The 20543-nt window shown below is 44.1% G+C and overlaps 1 protein-coding gene across 7 annotated transcripts in view; it reads left to right on the top strand.

Moving 5' to 3' along the window:
• The window catches only part of ANKRD44 (ankyrin repeat domain 44), a 153398-nt gene that overhangs the window by 19840 nt on the left and 113015 nt on the right, over positions 1–20543 (top strand). The window lies entirely within an intron of this gene.

Raw genomic sequence — 20543 nt, 5'->3', positions numbered from 1 at the left:
AGTTATTTGCGAATGCAATTAATCCAAGAGAGAAGTCTTTGCAGACCATGCTTTTGTTTTGCATGATGATCGGGAACACTCACAGGGTGCCCTGGTCACAGTTTCAGATCTGTACCTGCCACTATTCCTGCTTTATGTCAGGACCTCACACTTTTCCTTCCCTCACTTGTAGTACTGTGGATACTGTGCCTTCCTCTTCTTCCTGATATTGCATTTCTTCCTGTGAGAAGCATGCTACTCTGGTCGCAGCAGCCCCATTGGATTCGTCAATGAATCTTCCTTGGTTAATGCTAAAGAGGATAATAAGAATTGTTTTGTGCAAGAGGAACGGAACCTGAAGACCTCCATGTCATTGAAATTCTACTCAATATGGATCCAGAGTAGATTCCAATGTATAGTTAGCAGAGTAAAACTTAAACACGTTGCAGGATTCCCAAAAAATAGACCAGAGGCAATTATATTTCATTCAGCAGAGCTTTACTGCTACTGAAGGCAAATGAGCATAATGGTTATAAATCCAAAACATTCAGGATTGGCGCCGTCCATAAGAAGTACTCAGCTTCTCTTATGAGTTTGACTAAACTGCGGGAGGCAGTGGAAGACAGAAGTGCCTGGCGTGCTCTGGTCCATGGGGTCACGAAGAGTTGGAAACGACTAAACGACTAAACAACACAACAATAATAAGTCCATTTGCAGCAGACTTACGGTAACTTAAACTTACAGTAACTTATAACAAGACTAAACCTTAACACAATATACATAACACCACACCAGAAGGAAAGAGAGATAGAAAAGAGTGAAACCCAGGCTCCTTCTGGCCTTACTATTATAGTCAACATGACCTTGACAGAAGAGGTAAGAGAACCAGTTTAAGCCAACTGTACTCAGCTTCTCTGAAGGAATAACCCAGACACCATGAACCTTCTGCTTGTTTCTTTCACGCAGAGAAGCTTCCAGAACCCTCTTGAATTAATTAGAATAGGAAAGATCTCTACACATCAGATCAATACTTTCTGCACCAAGAAATGCAAACTGACACTCTATCACTCTAATCCAGCCCAGCCAGCAACGTCAGTGGTCCGACATGCTGGGAGTTGAAACTATTGTTGGCATTCCTTGATGGATTATTGCAGGTTGGCTCTGGTTACATTCCACCATTACGTTAATTGTTTGTTCCTCGAAGGGTTTGAGCTCCAAAAGGTACCTTTCCAAGCTATCCTGTTGCAGTTCGAACCAACAGTGAAAGTTGCGTAGGTTGTTTCTGGCACTGCTGATAGGGAGCCGTTGTGACTTGTTATCTAACCCCTCAGTTCTGCTTTGTTGTTGTTGTTGTTTAGTCGTTTAGTCGTGTCCGACTCTTCGTGACCCCCTGGACCAGAGCACGCCAGGCACTCCTGTCTTCCACTGCCTCCCGCAGCTTGGTCAAGCTCATGCTGGTAACTTCAAGACCATCTCGTCCTCTGTCGTCCCCTTCTCCGTGTGCCCTCCATCTTTCCCAAACATCAGGGTCTTTTCCAGGGAGTCTTCTCTTCTCATGAGGTGGCCAAAGTATTGGAGTCTCAGCTTCAGGATCTGTCCTTCCAGTGAGCACTCAGGGCTGATTTCCTTCAGAATGGATAGGTTTGATCTTCTTCATGGATCACTGCCTTGCCGTGGCGAATGGGGCTTGAATAACTCAGAGAAGCTATGAACTATGCTGAGCAGGGCACCCAAGATGAACAGGTCATAGTGGAGAGTTTTGACCAAACGTGATCCACTTGGAGGAGGAACCGGCAAGCCACTCCAGTATCCCTGCCAAGAAAACTCCATGGACAAAGACAACAGTTCTGCATTACTTCTTATTTATCCCCCCCCAAAAAACTTTCCAGCAAAGAAAGTCTGAATGAAGTATAGTCGTACCTTGGATTCTGAACGCCTTGGCACTCAAACGTTTTGGCTCCTGAATGCCGCAAACCTGGAAGTGAGTGTTCTGGATTGCGAACGTTCTTTTCGAACCCAAATGTCTGGCACGGCTTCCGATTGGCTGCAAGAGCTTCCTGCAGCCAATCGCAAGCCGCGCCTTGGTTTCCGAGCGTTTTGGAAGTCGAACGGACTTCCAGAATGGCTTCTGTTCGGCTTCCAAGGTACGACTGTATTTTCCCCCCCGGGACCTTGCTCTGGTGGTGGTGACAGCAGTCTATTTGGGGTCAGCAGCATCTGATTAGTTCAGTTTAATATTGGGATAATGAACTTCTTCCAGTGCTTAGGAAACGTACTCTGTGTTCATAAATACACGACTCGCTCCAGTAACTCTTAATTGAGACGGCTTATAGCAGCATCATTAAACTAACCATGTTATCTTTTAACAGCAGTTATCTGTATGAACCTGATAAAATTAAATGATCACGGCTGTAAACACTTCCAGGAGCAAACAAATTGCTGTTAATATCAGCTGTGGCTGTAAGAACTGTAACTTCAGGAACTTCTGTTTGAGATGGCTTTCCCCTACTCTTCCTTTTCCCTTATTCATCAAATCTTTATAGAGATTGTGCCTTTGTAGCACAAACCTTCTTAGGAATGATTTCTGTAAGTCATTCTGAGAGCTAAAGGGCAGGGTATAAATTCTATTAATAATTTAAAAATGATAATAAAGAAACAATTGTATAGATATCCTGTCAGGACAGGTTTAGCAGCAGCATAAAAGTGACTAACCAGTGTGGTTTTTATGCATGTTTACACAGGTGGCGCTGTTGGTTAAACCACAGAGCCTAGGACTTGCCGATCAGAAGGTCGGCGGTTCGAATCCCTGTGATGGGGTGAGCTCTCATTGTTTGATCCCAGCTCCTGCCAACCTAGCAGTTTGAAAGCATGTCAAAGTTCAAGTAGATAAATAGGTACCACTCCAGCGGGAAGGTAAACGGCGTTTCCATGTGCTGCTCTGGTTCGCCAGAAGTGGCTTAGTCATGCTGGCCACATGACCCGGAAGCTGTACACCGTCTCCCTCGGCCAGTAAAGCGAGATGAGCGCCGCAACCCCAGAGTCGGTCACAACTGGACCTAATGGTCAGGGGTCCCTTTACCTTTACCTTACAATTTCCTTGGTAAGTGCATACAGTCAAAGCCAGGAACCAAAAAGTTGCTAGCATAACTTCCCCAGTGACTGGTGAAATAGACTGTGTAGCTATAGCTGCTTGAAAACCCAGTATGTTGTTTGTGCTTAAGAGCATGAAGAGCACCTTTCAGTATTGCAGCATTGACCCTCTGCTTGCGCAGCACCATAATAACATCCACAAACAGGAAGCAACACATGGTGTCCGCATACAATTGGGAGATCTCTGGGGGGAAGGAACCCTGAGACATGCAAGAAATTTCTGCTTAACCCCTTCCCCATATTACCTCTTTAAAAATCTACACAGGGATCAAGCCTGTGTAGATGCTTTGGTAGAAGAGAACAACACAGAGATGTGAACCAGCAGTTACTTTGAAAGGAACCAGGTATGGCAACAACCACTTAACTCATCACAAGAAGTCCTCTTCCACCATGTTGGACTTTGCTGAATGGGTTGACATTTCCTATTTTGCGTTTGGCAAATAGGAATTTGTGTATTGCTTTGGAGAGTCTGATGTTTAGTAAGTGCTAGAGCAACTAAATTTGTTAAATAAATACTAAATGCCACTACATAATAAGCATCACTGCTTGCCAACTGTCAGAACATTGAAATCTTATGTTGGTCAATGAAAGCTGAAGTTAAATAACCAATTCCGAAACACAGATACTATATCATCCTTGAGTAGGCAGCAGATATTCCGGTTGTCAGAAAATACCAGAATATTTGACATCAAGTTTTATACAGGTGATTTTTTTTAGGCCAAGATTGTTTAAGCTCGGACTGCATAAAAAACTTCCACCAGGTGTTGAGCAAACGTTAAACATGGTTTCGTACAGTGGAGAAGAGAGGCGTTGATTCACCTAGTTTCCTACTTCAAAGAAGCTTAGGAGCGTCCTGCAAGTTGCTATGTTGAGTAAAATATCACAGTGTGAGAGGATATTTCAGACAGAGAAGTTGGTATGGGTTAAAAACGTTTAACCTGAGAAGTGGCCATGAATCCTCTGAAATAGTACTTTTTCATCTTAAATGTGAGCAAAATGAATTAAACTCGTTATGTTACTGGTGATAAATGGAGATAAATGGCTTTTTAACTCCTGTGAGTTTTGACCGATGGTTCACAATGTATTTTTAAAGCCATCGTGCACTCTGACAAAGGACACTTATGTCTCTAACGTTATACGTCCCTGGGTGCAGTTTTATATAAGTAATGAATTCAGGGAGCAGAACTGCAAACTCCAGAGCACCTTCAATCTTCTGCCGCATGTAGAATCTGAAGCTTTGTAGAAATGTGATGCAGTAAAGATCATACAGAAATACGTTTCTTGTATGACGTTGGCACAACTCCTTTGACTTCCCATTACATTCTCACAAATCTCTTCCAGGAAAAGGAATTCTTCTGTCCAGGATCCTGGAGAACTACTGCCAGAACAGAGTAGACAACGCGGAGTTAGTCTATATAAGTCAGCTTCCTGTATTCCTGCAAGGTTTCAACTTTATGGATATCCAATGCATGCATATCCGTAACATATAACTTGCAAAGGGCCCTCTGAGAAAGGATATTATACTCATACAATATATTTGCATGGTTTTGGTTTCACATTTGCGGTGTGCTGGCGATCAGCCAGTTAGAACCTTTGCATTATGCTGCTATCTTGCTTTGTGTGCTGGGATAGCTCTGTTGGAAGAGCATAAAGCTTTTAATCTCAGGGCTGTGGGTTTGAGCCCCACGTTGGGCCAACTTGCTAATCCAGCCTTCTACAACCGAGTGTTCAGTGTTTGGACTACAGCTCTCATTATCCCTGACCATTTGCTCTAATGGCTGGGGCTGACAAGAGAGCCAGTGTGGTGTAGTGGTTAAGAGCGGTGGACTTGTAATCTGGTGAACCGGGTTCGCTTCCCTCCTCCTCCACATGCAGCTGCTGGGTGACCTTGGGCTAGTCACACTCCTCTGAAGTCTGTCAGCCCCACTCACCTCACAGAGTGTTTGTTGTGGGGGAGGAAGGGAAAGGAGAATGTTGGCCGCTTTGAGACTCCTTAGGGTAGTGATAAAGTGGGATATCAAATCCAAACTACTACTCTTGACAAGAAGTGAAATTTAACAACATCCAAATGACAAGAAGTCCAGGAAGGTTGTACTGAAACCCTACTTATTGAATACTAATTGGTTTCTTTTTGAAACAATAAATATTTCTTTCTTTTTATTAATGTTACATAATAGGTGTCACCTAACATCCTAGTTTACTAAGAAGACGAAAGACAAAGTAGGAAATAAAGGCTACCCAAATGTGTGTGAATGTGTTATAATCTGTTACAGAAAACTCTGGAATGTCAATGGTGGAAGAAACCAACAACTTTTTTTTGCAGTGTATGAATGATTTCTTGTGTGTTTGTGGAATGTTGGGTGCCGATAGCGAGTTAATAGAAAATTTAATATAGGATTTCTTTTTGGTAATTCCAAAGTGTAGCTCCAAACGGTGGGGAAAACTGACATTGAGAGCAGATGTCTCCTTCTGGGTAGCCCGTAGGCTTTTGTTATCGGTAGGATGATGACAGGACTTGCACAGGTTCAGGCGACCGTGACCAAATGCATTATTTGTGACTTGCAGAGATAGCAGTTTGGAGAGGCGGTTGTCAAGATAAGGAGAAAATCCGCTAATGCCTGCCATTTTGCTATAGAGGTACATATAGCAGAAGTACATTTGAATCCAGAAAGTCAAGCCTATAATTATCTTTATTTGAAAGAATAAAGTTATAGAATTGGCCAGGGCTAGCACCAGGGGGTGGCATTCTTGGGCACCTCTTAAGCCCAGCAGGGGCCTCAGTTGCTGCTCTCCAGAGCCTTCCAGCCCAGTTGCTTCCAATTGAGCCCCCAGGGAGGGCAATTATATGCACAGAAAAAGCATTTTGGTTCCTGAAATTCATTCTGATTGTGGAGATAAAATATAACTGATCCCAAAGGCATGCAGCTCCAGATGTCAGGCGCCCTCCTGGCACCCAGGCATCTTCACCTGGTCGCAAGTGGCCAATAAAAAGGTAAATTGACCCCTGACCGTTAGGTCCAGTCATGGCCGACTCTGGGGTTGCGGCACTCATCTCGATTTATTGGCCGAGGGAGCCGGCGTACAGCTTCCAGGTCATGTGGCCAGCATGACTAAACCGCTTCTGGCAAACCAGAGCAGTGCATGGAAATGCCGTTTACTTTCCCGCCGGACTGGTACCTATTTATCTACTTGCACTTTGACGTGCTTTTGAACTGCTAGGTGGGCATGAGCAGGGACTGAGCAACGGGAGCTTACCCTGTCGCGGGGATTTGAACCGCTGACCTTCTGATCGGCAAGTGCTAGGCTCTGTGGTTTAACCCACAGCGCCACCCGCGTCCCTCAAGTGGCCAATAGCCAGGTGCAAAATGCGCCTGGCGCATGGCTAATTTCAAACACAGGTGAAGAACATGAGCAACAGCGGGGCAGTTGCTGTACCTTCCATTAAGGACAAGTCTGTGGGTAGAGAGAAGTGTGTCTTTTGAGGAGGGAAATAATTGGCCTTGTGGGGGAAGGAATGAGAGGGCTTCCGAGAGCAAATTTCCGCCTCTGTATCTGAATCTTGGTTTGTCCACATTTGGCTCTTTTTGATGTAAGCAATGCTCACTGCGAGGAACTGACAAGTCGCTTACAACTCATGTACGTTCCCATTTCTGGCTGTCAGTTTGGGTCAGTAGGAGAGCCCCATGTATCTCTGAACTGCTGATTACCTTGCTCAGTTACATAGCGTATCTCTGCTTACAGTTCATGGGACAATCCATCATTTAGTTGGAGGAATCAATCACTATGGCAGAATGCTGCTGCCTTTTAATATTAAGGGGGCACTGTGTACGGTATGTCGGCCACACTGCGATGACAGCATTGATTGTAATCCAGTATTGATGCTGTAAGTATATAGAAGCAAACAGGCTGCTGGGAGATGCTCCTGTAGGACTTGCGTTGCAAATCTGTTGGATTGCTTCTCCAGAATGGGATCTGCCTCATAGCTTTAATAATAATAATTTATTTTTTGTACCCCGCCCATCTGGCTGGGTTTCCCCAGCCACTCTGGGCGGCTTCCAACAAAGACCAAAAATACAGTAAAATGTCACACATTAAAAACCTCACTGAATAATAATAGGTTTTAAAGGTCTGCGAATAACAGGGCTCCCCCCCCCCCCAACTTGCCAGAATTCAGTTCCCGCACCTCTCAGGTGGGCACCGTTGTCATTTGCATGAGGTGTGTGGCTTGTTTAGGAAATGACTCCACAACATTTGTTGTTGTTGTTTAGTCATTTAGTCATGTCTGGCTCTGGCCTGGTGGAACGCTCTGCCTCATGAGACCAGGGCCCTGCAGGATCTGATTTCTTTCCCACAGGGCCTGTAAGACAGAGTTGTTCTGCCTGGCCTTTGGCTTGGAGCCAAATTGATTCCCTCCCTCTCTTTCCCCCCCCCTTTCTTTTCCTTCTCCTCCTGCGATGAGGCTACATTTTAATATTTTAATGTTCCATTATTTTAATGTTGTATTTTATTTTTGTTTTTAAGTTGTGATCATTCATCTTGTTTTTATTATTGCTTGTAAGCCGCTCTGAGCCCGGCCTTGGCTGGGGAGGGCGGGGTATAAATAAAAAATTATTATTATTATTATTATTATTATTATTATTATTATTATTAGAGAGCAAGGGAGGTGTTCATGGTGAGTTCCGGCACCTCTTTTTCTAGAGAAATAGCAATGGTGAAAACTATATATGCCTGGATTTTTAATTGCTATGGTTTTGCATGAGGTGTGCGGCTTGTTTAGGAAATGACTCCACAACATTTGTTGTTGTTGTTTAGTCGTTTAGTCATGTCCGACTCTTTGTGACCCCATGGACCAGAGCACACCAGGCACTCCTTTCTTCCACTGCCTCCCGCAGTTTGGTCAAACGCATGTTAGCAGAACACTGTCCAACCATCTCGTCCTCTGTCATCCCCTTCTCCTTGTGCCCTCAATCTTTCCCAACATCGGGGTCTTTTCCAGGGAGTCTTCTCATGAGGGGGGCAAAGTATTGGAGTCTCAGCTTCAGGATCTGTCCTCCCAGTGAGCACTCAGGGCTGATATCCTTCAGAATGGAGAGGTTTGATCTTCTTGCAGTCCATGGGACTCTCAAGAGTCTCCTCCAGCTCCATAATTCAAAAGCATCAATTCTTCGGCGATCAGCCTTCTTTATGGTCCAGCTCTCACTTCCATACATCACTACTGGGAAAAACATAGCTTTAACTACACGGACCTTTGTCGGCAAGGTGATGTCTCTGCTTTTTAAGATGCTGTCTAGGTTTGTCATTGTTTTTCTCCCAAGAAGCAGGCGTCTTTTAATTTTGTGGCTGCTGTCACCATCTGCAGTGATTATGGAGCCCAAGAAAGTAAAATCTCTCACTGCCTCCATTTCTTCCCCTTCTATTTGCCAGGAGGTGATGGGATCAGTGGCCATGATGTTTGTTTTTTTGATGTTGAGCTTCAGACCATATTTTGCGCTCTCCTCTTTCACCCTCATTAAAAGGTTCTTTAATTCCTCCTCACTTTCAACACACCTTGGTGCAATCCAGTGAGATGTTCCCATTGTGGTGATGTCAAGCAGATCAGGGCAGAACCTCACACGACCGTGTTAAATGTGGATTCTTGAGCCCCGTCCCCTACATCATGTCCCTGTTCCGTCATGTGCTGGAGGACAAAGGTCTTCAGCAAGGAACTTCCTCTATTTGCGGAAGCTGCTCATAAAATTGAAAACCTTGACTGTGTGGGGTTCTTAATCATCCCTGCCCTTCTGCATGCAATTCTAACCACGTGGTGCTACTGAATTGAGGGACATCACCTGACCTTTCCAGACTCCTTGGTCAAATCCAAGACTCTGGGCACGAATTATTTGGGGCTGGAATTGTCAAGGTGGCATGCCTGCAGCAATACAGTGGTACCTCGGGTTAAGTACTTAATTCATTCCGGAGGTCCGTTCTTAACCTGAAACTGTTCTTAACCTGAAGCACCACTTTAGCTAATGGGGCCTCCTGCTGCTGCCGCGCCACCGGAGCACGATTTCTGTTCACATCCAGAAGCAAAGTTCTTAACCCGAGGTACTGTTTCTAGGTTAGCGGAGTCTGTAACCTGAAGCGTCTGTAACCCGAGGTACTACTGTATTCCTGTTTTGCAGAAATCTGATAGCAAAGCTCCCAAAGAACAATTGTGTTGCTTTTCCAACAACTGAAAGCAAAACATCAAAACAAAATTACTCAGTGCAGCAGCTATTAATTCCAGAAGGCGATGCTAATGGGCTGGCTGATAGCCATTTTTCTCGGTACCGCGGTGGGGGAGAAGACGTAAACCCCTCCCATGCACTGTGGTCCCAATAACAAACCCCTAACAAACCCAGCAACTCACATACCCATAGCGGCCATCTAACCACAATAAAAACCCGGCATCAGCACTTTAAGCAATGTTGTTTAGTAGCCGAGTTGGGCTCCAAAATGAGCTCATACCTCAGTTTCATTTCAGAGCTCTTGTGTGTTTTTGTCTAAAGTGGCTTGCCCGAGGCTGCTTGCCAAATTTCCTCTGCCCAAAGGCTGCCCTGTGTGCAACAGCTGAATGGGCCCTGCTTGAAGCGAGGTCTCTGCCCTGCCGATAACGCTGTGCTTTGTGAGGCCTGCTCTCTTTTGAAGAGAGAACCCTTCTGTATTTCGTACATATGGAACATATTTTATATGTTTACCTGCTGCTCCGGCGCTTTTGTCTCACAGCGACTCTTTAATAATGAACGGTATAAATAATAGATTGGGCTAACAGCCCTGCGTGAGGCTCTCTAAACAGAGAGGCCTGGATCTAATATGCCAGGCTTACAGGAGGGAGCAATGCCCTTGTTTCTGAAGCCCAATTTAAGCTACGCAGCCCCCTGATGTTAATTACATCTGTGATGGGGCAGGACAGAGTGTGTGCATCTCGCCCTCTCTGTTGCATGTCTGGGTATCCAGTTGGGGGGCAGGGTCTCATCTGTAGCCCAAGGCCTGCTGTGTGATATAGGCTCCCTCCGTCCTGATATTTTAGAACAAGATTAAATTGCCTTTACTAAGAAACCGGCTGCCTTTCGACCTTCCGTCAACGGCTGCCTCGCAGCAGCTGTTTCATCAGACTGCCTAACTGTTCCCATCTCAGTGGGTTGTTCTGTTTAGTTTGTTTTGTGTTTTATTATTGTGGGCGTTATTGTATGGAAGCTGTCTTGGGAAGGTAGTTACCCTAAAAGGTGCCTGAGCTTGCCCTTTTTCTCCTCCCTCCCCATCCTTTTTCCTTTGTGCATCATTTTTTTTTTATTATAAGCATGTGGACATGGACTGGCGATATATCGCCATAACACATCATGATCTGCAATATATTGCCAGGTCAAAAACTAGGAACTGATATCACAATATGAACTTCAAACCGGTTTTGGACGATATATCAAGATATCGCTCAGCCCTAGAAAGCACCAATCTGAACGGTTTTTCCCTTTGCCCCGCTCCTTTCCCAGGAAAAACCTGCTCTTTACTGCTAAATCGGAGTAAACGACAGTCTGGGGAAAACCCAAATTGCCATTTGTTTCCATTGAGCACAAAAGAGCAGTTTTCCCTGGGGGGATAGCAGAGGGACAAGAGGTTTTCATGTGAGAGTGTGTTGGCTGTCAGAAACAACCAGTGTGGCAGATTGTCTGGTTAACAGAAGGAAGACAGCATGTAAAATAGGTAAAATTAAATAATTTTACGTAAGCACAATATGGCCACTCCTTGAGCTGCTTTAAGCAGTTATCTTTTAAAAGGTAAAGGTAAAGGGACCCCTGACCATTAGGTCCAGTCGTGGCCGACTCTGGGGTTCTGGCGCTCATCTCGCTTTATTGGCCAAGGGAGCCGGCGTACAGCTTCCAGGTCATGCGGCTTCTGGCGAACCAGAGCAGTGCACGCAAAAGCCGTTTACCTTCCCGCCGGAGAGGTACCTATTTATCTACTTGCACTTTGATGTGCTTTCGAACTGCTAGGTTGGCAGGAGCAGGGACCGATCAACGGGAGCTCACCCTGTCGCAGGGATTCGAACCACCGACCTTCTGATCGGCAAGCCCTAGGCTCTGTGGTTTAACCCACAGCGCCACCCGTGTCCCAGTTATCTTTTAGCCAGGTTCTAATACAGGGAGAAAATGGCTTAAAGCAACAGAGCCCAGCAAAGTCAGAAGGCAGCCAGGTGAACACTCTGCTACCTTCCCTGCATTCTCCTTTCAATAGAAAAACTTAACCCCACATATTACTGTTTGATAGCCAGATAGGCAAGCATAATGTGAATGAATAAACAGGCATAAATCTGATTTGGTAATAATAATAATAATAATAATAATAATAATAATAATAATACAGAACTGGATCTTGTTTGTTGCTTATTGGGATGAGGAAAAATTGTGATCATGTAAATACAGTATTTTAATGTTGGAATCCACTTGTTGCATTTAAACAGTAAAACAAATGTTACTAATAACTTACATAATAAAAGCCACACAAGGAGCTCTTTACGGCATATAAACAGAAGAGGAACGCGCTGAAATTATTCTATAAATACCCCTTGAGTGTTTTTCAATTAAGAGGTTTTTGTGAGGTGTTTTTAGGAGACAAAATGCGTTTAAATTAAAATAACAACCACTCCTGTCCTAAATGAGTTTTTTCTATAAGCAAGAATAACAAGCCTTGTCACGTGATCCTTAATGGATTTAGCATATGTCCTCCAATACTTCCTTGTGGATGTGTGGGTGTCTGTTTTTGTAAATTTGGAACTTAGAACTTTGGATGTGCAGGGAATGTCTTAATGATAAAAGCCTAGGTCTAGGAATAAAGTTACCCAATCTTTCCCAAGATGGAAGCTTTGGAGCATTCTATTTAATTGCACTTCATCTATCCATCCTTTCTTTCTTTCTTTCTTTCTTTCTTTCTTTCTTTCTTTCTTTCTTTCTTTCTTTCTTTCTTTCCCTCCCTCCTCTCCCTCTAGAGAAATCATGGATGAGCACAAACAGGAAATAGTATTAAACAATCAGGTCCCTTCACCCTCCGAGTTCATGTTCTATTTTAGGATCAGGCTTGAGTTCAGCAGAATATGCTGTTCCCGTAGGAGCGAACTTTCTTTACATAATAGACAAACAGGCAGTTTTAATAGTAGGCAAGCGGAATCATACACTTCCATGAGGTGGGGACAAAACAGTCTGGAGTTCTATGGGGCTTCCATGGGGGGTCCACCCGTTCCTTTTTACACTGTTCACTATTATTGATTTTTTTCAATTATATTTGTGTTTGCATTAATCCCTGTAACACTTGGATTGCTTGTTGCCTACTTTGCAAACCTGAGATGGTTAAAAACCCATATCTCCCAAGACAGAATCCATCCTCCTTCTCCCTTCTGGATTATGGTGCCTCTTTCAACAAGTGGGTGATTGCTTTGGTCTCCCCAACTTCTCTTCGATGAAGGCAGCATGTTGACTTGGTACAGTGGTACCTTGGGTTACAGACGCTTCAGGTTACAGACTCCGCTAACCCAGAAATATTACTTCAGGTTAAGAGCTGATCTAGTCCATACCCTCCCAGCTTTTCTCTCCGATGTTAATAGAGACGTCCTGTTCCATTATAAGTATTCGGCTCAACGGATTGGATTGCTCCATCCACAGTGGGTGGCTTCCAACATACACAAAAACATAATAAAACATTAAACATTTTTTAAAAAGTTTCCCTATACAGTGGTACCTCAGGTTATAGACACTTCAGGTTACAGACGCTTCAGGTTACAGACTCCGCTAAGCCAGAAATAGTACCTCGGGTTAAGAACTTTGCTTCAGGATGAGAACAGAAATTGTGCGGCGGCGGCGGAACGCCCCATTAGCTAAAGTGGTACCTCAGGTTAAGAACAGTTTCAGGTTAAGAACAGGCCTCCAGAACAAATTAAGTTCTTAACCCGAGGTACCACTGTACTTGGGTATCCATGATGCTATTTCCTTTTGCAAGCTAACGTAACAGACAGAAAGGACCACACAAATGTTGTGCGAGCGCTTATGAGCAGGTGAGGTGCCAGTGAAGACCATTTTAGAAACAGGATGTTGGCAACCCTATAGCTGCACCAGACTACCAGGTCTCTAAAAAGCTATGACCTGGGCACATGGTCAGGAATTGGTAAAAGGAAGCAAGAGAATGTTGCAACTTTTGAAGAAAGGATTTGTGTTTTTTCGGTGCTGAGCATGGGATGTTTTTCTCAGATCATCAGGCCTTGTTTCTGCTTTTTTCCTGCTTTGCTGTACAGTACTTAGAAAGAGAACCCTGCTTCAGTGGCGGAAGTAGTTTGCAACCTAACTACCACATGTCAACACTGTTTGGTCTGTTGCTAATCCTGGCTATTTTCAGAGATCTAATATAACTAGAAGCTCAGGAAGGCCTTGGGTCATGCACCCTGCAAACGAGGCATCTGGCCAAATTGAGGACTTTTACATATATATAATGTGTGTAGAGTGGTCTGTGCTATTGAATGGATTATTAATGTTGTCAGAAGACAAAATGTACTGCAGGAAATGGCATAAAATGGCTTCGTTTATTCCTGTAGTCCTTACTTGCCCTTGCCAGATCCTTTATTTCTTTTTTACATTGCTATGAAAGAAGAATGTGTTCATGGTTGGGGGGGAAACTGCAAGTGCTAACAGTTTGTGGGTTTCAATAGTCTGGCTTCTCTGGTTGTTAGCGTCATTTTTTACGAGGGCTCTGATCTCAAAAGGTGTGTCTTCATGTTAACACAAGTTTTAAAGGGGGAAAGCTATTCATCAATATACCTGCTGTAATTGTCGTGTAAATTATCTGGAATAATTTAAAAAGTGTGTGTAGGCAGGGTTAAAGGTGAAGAGCCAAATTAATATATAGGATCTAGTTTCATATTAAGTTGCTTACTTGCAAGTATAAAATGGACACACAAACTTTAATAAAAGAAACTGATTATTTTGATTGGAATGGCTCAAATTGGATTGGAATACACCAGTTTTAATTAGGGGTTGACTACCCCTGCTCTAACCACTATACTATACAGTGGAATACAATCAAAAATTATTTTGTAGCTGCTGCTCAATATGTTCTGAAATTTAAAAAATAATAATAATGACAACAACCCAGGAATTTCTTCTTGGACAATTTGGCATGTTTGGTTGATGGGTGTGAATACCCATGCTTTTAAAAAAGTTCCTAATTCTTTGGACACTTTTAATGTCTCTAGATTAGTAAGGCATATACTTTAAAAACTTTGAACAAATTTCTGCGCACATTTGGAGCCTTAATGCTTTCTACAGCCAAGTAGGCGAGAGAGGTTTATTTTGGAACAGTTTCTCCCCTGTCTTGGCTACTTGACAGCAGCTATGATCACTTCAGTTCCCTCTTGAAATAAAAATGCATGTTCAGTGCCGCTCAAAAGTCTGTAGCTGAACTCTTCAGACATGATAAGGCGTCATCCTGCCAAATGAACGAGAGCAAAGTCCACTGCTGTACTTGTGCAAAGGAGCAGCTTTGGTTTCCAGTTTTGAGGCACTTAAAGAGGGGTTGGGAACTTGTGGCTTTCCAGATGTTCCTGGACTGCAGCTCCCATAATCCTTGACCCATTGGCCATGCTGGCCAGGACTGATGGACACTGGAAACCACCAACATCTCGAGTGGCATGAGCTCTCCACCCTTGCGCTAATGGCAGAGAACGCCTGATCTGTAAAGTTTTGGCTGAGTTCCCCCCAGAGAGTTGCGATGTTCTGTTTACCTCTTAAAACATTTTATGTTTCTGGGTGTGTGTGTAATACGCTCCGAAATCTGCCCACGCTCCTCGTGCCAGAATGCTGGAGAGAACCTTCTGTACTTGCTCTAATCCGTGTTTGTGAGATGGTGATTGTACTGGACCAAAGGAAGAAAAGGGAGGCCTTTTAAGGCACCTGAGGCCCAGCATGGCTGCATCCACACTGGTACATTTAAAGCATGGGAGCGGGTGGTGCTGTGGTATAAACCACTGAGCCTCTTGGGCTTGCCGATCTGAAGGTCGGTGGTTCGAATCCCCACGATGGGGTGAGCTCCTGTTGCTCCGTTCCAGCTCCTGCCAAGCTAGCAGTTCGAAAGCACACCAGTGCGCACGTAGATAAATAGGTACTGATGTGGTGGGAAGGTAAACTGCATTTCCATGAGCTCTGGTTTCCGTCACAGTGTCAGAAGCGGTTTAGTCATGCTGGTCACATGACCCGGAAAGCTGTCTGTGGACAAACGCCGGCTCCCTCAGCCTGAAAGCTGCGGCTGAGAGCTCCCTGGAGGGGCATTTTACCATTGCACTGTGGAGAGTGTATTAACTTATGGTCTGTGTGTGTGGTTTGGGAGCTGCATGGCCAGGGAAAAAACAATGCTATCCAGGGTTGTAAAGACTGCAGAGAGAATATTTGGGTGCACTCTCCCCACCTTAGATCAAATCTATGCTGCCAGGTGCCATAAGAAAGCGGCAGAGATAGCGCAGGATAGTACGCACCCCGGAAATGATAGTACGCACCCCGGATCTCTTTCAGCTTCTGCCTTCTGGAAGAAGGTATAGGGTTATAAAGGCCAGGACTAGCCGCCTGAGAAACAGTTTCTACCCAAATGCAATTCTGGTTCTAAACGCAGCATAAGGGGTCTCTATAGTATAGTGTATTTTAAAATGGGGTTTCAGAGTTTTTAGGGGTTTTTGAATGTTTTATGTAGTTTTTCAATTTCATCGTTCTGCATGGGACAATGACAATAAAGATATTGTATCGTATCGTATCGTAAAAGCGAGATGAGCGTCGCAGCCTCCTAGTCGCCTTTGACTGGACATAACCGTCCAGGGATCCTTTACCTTTACCTTTTACCTACATTTAAAGCATGCCCTCCTCTAAAAAAGCATTATGAGAACTCAAGTTGACCCTTCACAAAGTCACAGTTCCCAGCACCCTTAATACCATAATTCCTGTGTTCTGTGTTCCCAAATGTATGGTGTGTATACAGCCTAAAACAATATTGAATGCTTTTACTCCCAGTAATCCAGAAAAATCCAAAGCATTCTAATGTCTTGAATCAAATGATAACTTCTGTGATTAGGAATGATAGCTATAATGAAAATGATGGTTAACTTTCTTCTTTCAAACACTCCCAATCACAGTTCTTCCCAATTCATCAAGAAATTGTAGCCTATGTCCGTTATTTCTATTCATAGAAATAGGAGAGCCCAGCTCAGCAATAATGTCTTGCATAGACCTGTAAATTAAGGAGGTTTCTGAATGCCAAATTCAGGGACAGATTATGAGCCTTTCTAATTGAAGAAGTTAATTGCCATTTATACAGGGTTCAGAGGACAAACTATGGGTCTCTATGGATTAACTGCTTGTTGTATTATCTAATGCACATTGCCCTAGATTCCCCACCTCCCCAGCAGAGCTCTTTAAAGTGTGACTAATCACAAATCTTAAGAGTAACCCTGCTAGTCTGGAAAAATTGGTTCTGCAAAACTGGCTCCTTCAGTTTCTTCCTTAATACCTTTCCTGAAACATCCATTCAGACCACAAGATTATTACTGGTGATTAAATCTGACACAAGTACCAAAACACATTGACTTTTAAGGCCTTGGTATAATTGTTGCATGGGACGCAGGTGGCGCTGTGGGTTAAACCACAGAGCCTAGGACTTGCCGATCAGAAGGTCAGCAGTTCGAATCCCCATGACGGGGTGAGCTCCCGTTGCTCCTGCCCACCTAGCAATCCGAAAGCACGTCAAAGTGCAAGTAGATAAATAGGGACCGCTCCAGCGGGAAGGTAAACGGCGTTTCTGTGCGCTGCTCTGGTTTCGCCAGAAGCAGCTTAGTCATGCTGGTCACATGACCCGGAAAAACTGTCTGCGAACAAATGTCGGCTCCCTCGGCCAGCAAAGCGAGATGAGCGCCACAACCCCAGAGTCGTTCATGACTGGACTTAACTGTCAGGGGTCCTTTACCTTTTTATTCCTGCTAGGGTGGAGGATTTCTTTCTCAAATGCGGAAATGTTCCTAAAACTACATTCAGGATATTTTACGGTTGGGAAAACTCCAGTCTTCCCTTTTCAGTTTGCAGCTATTTTTAAAACGTTTTAATGTTTTGCAAATTCAGCAAATTCAGTTATTCCAGTTTACTTGTCATGCATAGCAAAAGTGGGAAGTTTGGTTCCCACCCTGTCCTATGACCTCTTTTGCCTGGTGAACATGGCATTTCAGTGTCCCAGAGGGGTAGCCACACTGCAGCAAATGTATAAGGTGCCACAAGACATTTTTCTAAGATGAAATGAGTTATTGTGGCATATGCTTTCATGGAATACAGCCCACTTTGTCAGAAGCATGAAGTCTTATCTGCAGTTGGCAGGTTTTATATAAATATATCTTATGTACGATGTGTAAAAATTGTAAACAGTGTGGCCAGAAGACCATGAAATGCAAAGCTCAGTTGTGTGCAAGCACAGTGACCATTCTCCAGTGATTTCATGCTGTCTCCTTTTCAAGCTCTGTAGCAGAATTTATCAGTAAGTTTAATTCTATTTGTTTAGAACTTGTCTGAGGCCAAGGTTTCTGTCTCTCATACACATTGCATGTTAAATTAGCAAAGCTCTCGTTGCATTACGCCTCTTCCTGTTTGGTGCAGTGAATCGATCTTGTGAGATTGCAGCTTCTTCCGTGGTGGAAAGTGCTCCAAAAATAACAACTTTTGAGGTTGTTGGAAATGCATGATCTGGTCATGCGCACCAGCACTTGTAACACAAGACCTGTTACTGACCTTGTGGCATCTTCCACCTCGAAATTCAGCTATGTCCATCAAGTGTACAGTGGCAGGGAAGACGATGGGAATAGCCTTCAAAGTGCCTCTGCTTCATGATGTCACCAAACATTGTGTAAGTAGGAAACTAATAAAATATCATTGACTTCTCTTGGCAGCTCTCAATAGAAGCAATTTGGCTTGCATCCCCTTGGTTTTGTTCTTGGTGGTTTGAGATTTGCAGCAGGAAGAACCCTGATTGAAAGAAAAGTGGATATTTGTGTGCTGTCTTGTAGTTTATATATGCTGTCGTGTCTCTTCTTTTTCTGCTGCTGCTGTTCCAGAAATTGCATTTTATTATGTATTTATTATAATTGTATTTATATAATTGGTTTGATTTTATACTGTACAGATAATATGTTATGTAGTGACATATGTTGTATATTGTAATTTTCCCCCGTGGTCTTCTGCAGCTTTCAAAATTCGCATTTTACATCTTGCTATCAGCCATTTGGACGCGGGTGGTGCTGTTTGGACGCGGGTGGCGCTGTGGGTTAAACCACAGAGCCTAGGACTTGCCGATCAGAAGGTCGGCGGTTCAAATCCCTGCGATGGGGTGAGCTTCCGTTGCTTCTTCCCTGCTCCTGCCCACCTAGCAGTTCGAAAGCACGTCAAAGTGCAAGTAGATAAATAGGTACCGCTCCGGCGGGAAGGTAAACGGTGTTTCCGTGCGCTGCTCTGGTTCGCCAGAAGCGGCTTAGTCATGCTGGCCACATGACCCGGAAGCTGTACGCCGGCTCCCTCGGCCAATAAAGTGAGATGAGCGCCGCAACCCCAGAGTAGTCCGCGACTGGACCTAATGGTCAGGGGTCCCTTTACCTTTTTATCAGCCACTTGCAACCAAGTGCAGACACCCAGGCCCCAGGATGCCGCCAAATGTCTCCCCCATCTGAAGGTGCATGCCTGGGGATCCTTGGATCAAGACCGTTTTCAGACACTAGCAACACATCTTGTAGGATTCTATCCACGATGTTTTATCTTCACAATCAGAATGAATTTCAGGAACCCAAAAGTCTTATTGAAAAATACAGTATGACTTTCGAGCCATCTGGCCTGAAAAATGGAAACTAGGCATTCCGTTTTGGCGACTGAAACCCTGGTTTAAGGAATTGTTTGGCGCCTAGCTTTTATATCTTGAGTTTCTAACACTGGTTCTGATAATGGTGATGGTGAATTAGGGGACAGCATAATGCAAATATTTTAAAAGATGTTGTCAAAAAGGTGGTTTTTATATCATAAGTGCATGTAGGTTTACAAACATTTCTTATACAGTGGTACCTCGGGTTATATACGCTTCAGGTTACAGACTCTGCTAACCCAGAAATAGTACCTCTGGTTAAGAGATTTGCTTCAGAATGAGAACAGAAATCGTGCTCTGGTGGTGTGGCGGCAGCGGGAGGCCCCATTAGCTAAAGTGGTGCTTCAGGTTAAGAACAGTTTCAGGTTAAGAACGGACCTCCGGAATGAATTAAGTACTTAACCTGAGGTACCACTGTACTGTAAAATGGCCTACCTTCCTTATCCATTGTTTATACAAGTTGATTGAATTTGTATGTTGCTATACTGAAAAATAATAATAAGGGACGCAGGGGGCACAGTGGGTTAAACCACAGGGCCTAGGACTTGCTGATCAGAAGGTCGGCAGTTCCAATCCTTGCAACGGGGTGAGCTCCCGTTGCTCGGTCCCAGCTTCTGCCCACCTACCAGTTCGAAAGCACGTCAAAGTGCAAGTAGATAAATAGGTACCGCTCTGGCGGGAAGGTAAACGGCATTTCTGTGCGTTGCTCTGGTTCGCCAAAAGCGGCTTAGTACCACTGTAGTTTGCTGCCATTTAGGTATGTATCCAGGCTTTTCAACATTGGACTCTAGTCTAGGGTTCCTGGAAATTCCCTTCATATGACCTTGGAGGTTCCCATTCTCTAAACCGTCTTTAAACAGTGCAACATCACATCCTCTCCTGGATTTTCTTAAGGGTGGTGATGTATCAGGAATGTGATGAGAAAAGAGAGAGAGAGAGAGAGAAAGAGAGAGAGAGAGAGAGACAGACAGACAGACAGACAGACAGACAGACAGACAGGCACTCCGGCAGACTCTGAATGGCAGTGCTGATATTTTTTCCTTTGGAAGAGAGTAAAGAATAGAGGAAAATGGGAGGTTTTATTCTCCTGCAGATGGAGACTGCACATGTGGAAAGGCGTTTCGACTGAGCACAGGAAGGAAGCCATAATGAGAGGCAAATCTGGTCATGTGGCTTGTGAGGTGGCAAAATGATAAATCGCTTGGGAGAGACTAGTTGAAATGATCTGATGCCCCTTTAAGACTTTCTGGAATCCATCCAGCATTTGTGGCAAGCATGTGTTATGCTTAAAAAACAACCCCCAAACACCCACAGACAGCCCCCATCATGAGAATTCATTTCTTAAAAATGAATTTCATGCTAAGAGAGAGAGAGATTATTATCATCATTCTTGGCAAGGCCTTGCTCTTACATAGTTGCTCTTTTACAACCTATAGCCAAATATTGTTCCTATTCCCCTTTCTGCCTTTCCAGAAAGATTTGCTAAA

Source organism: Podarcis gaigeae (genome assembly GCF_964106915.1).
Source record: "Podarcis gaigeae genome assembly, chromosome: 1".
NCBI lineage: Eukaryota > Metazoa > Chordata > Lepidosauria > Squamata > Lacertidae > Podarcis > Podarcis gaigeae.
Note: the sequence above shows the minus strand (reverse complement) of the source record. Positions and strands in the feature narration are given on the sequence as shown.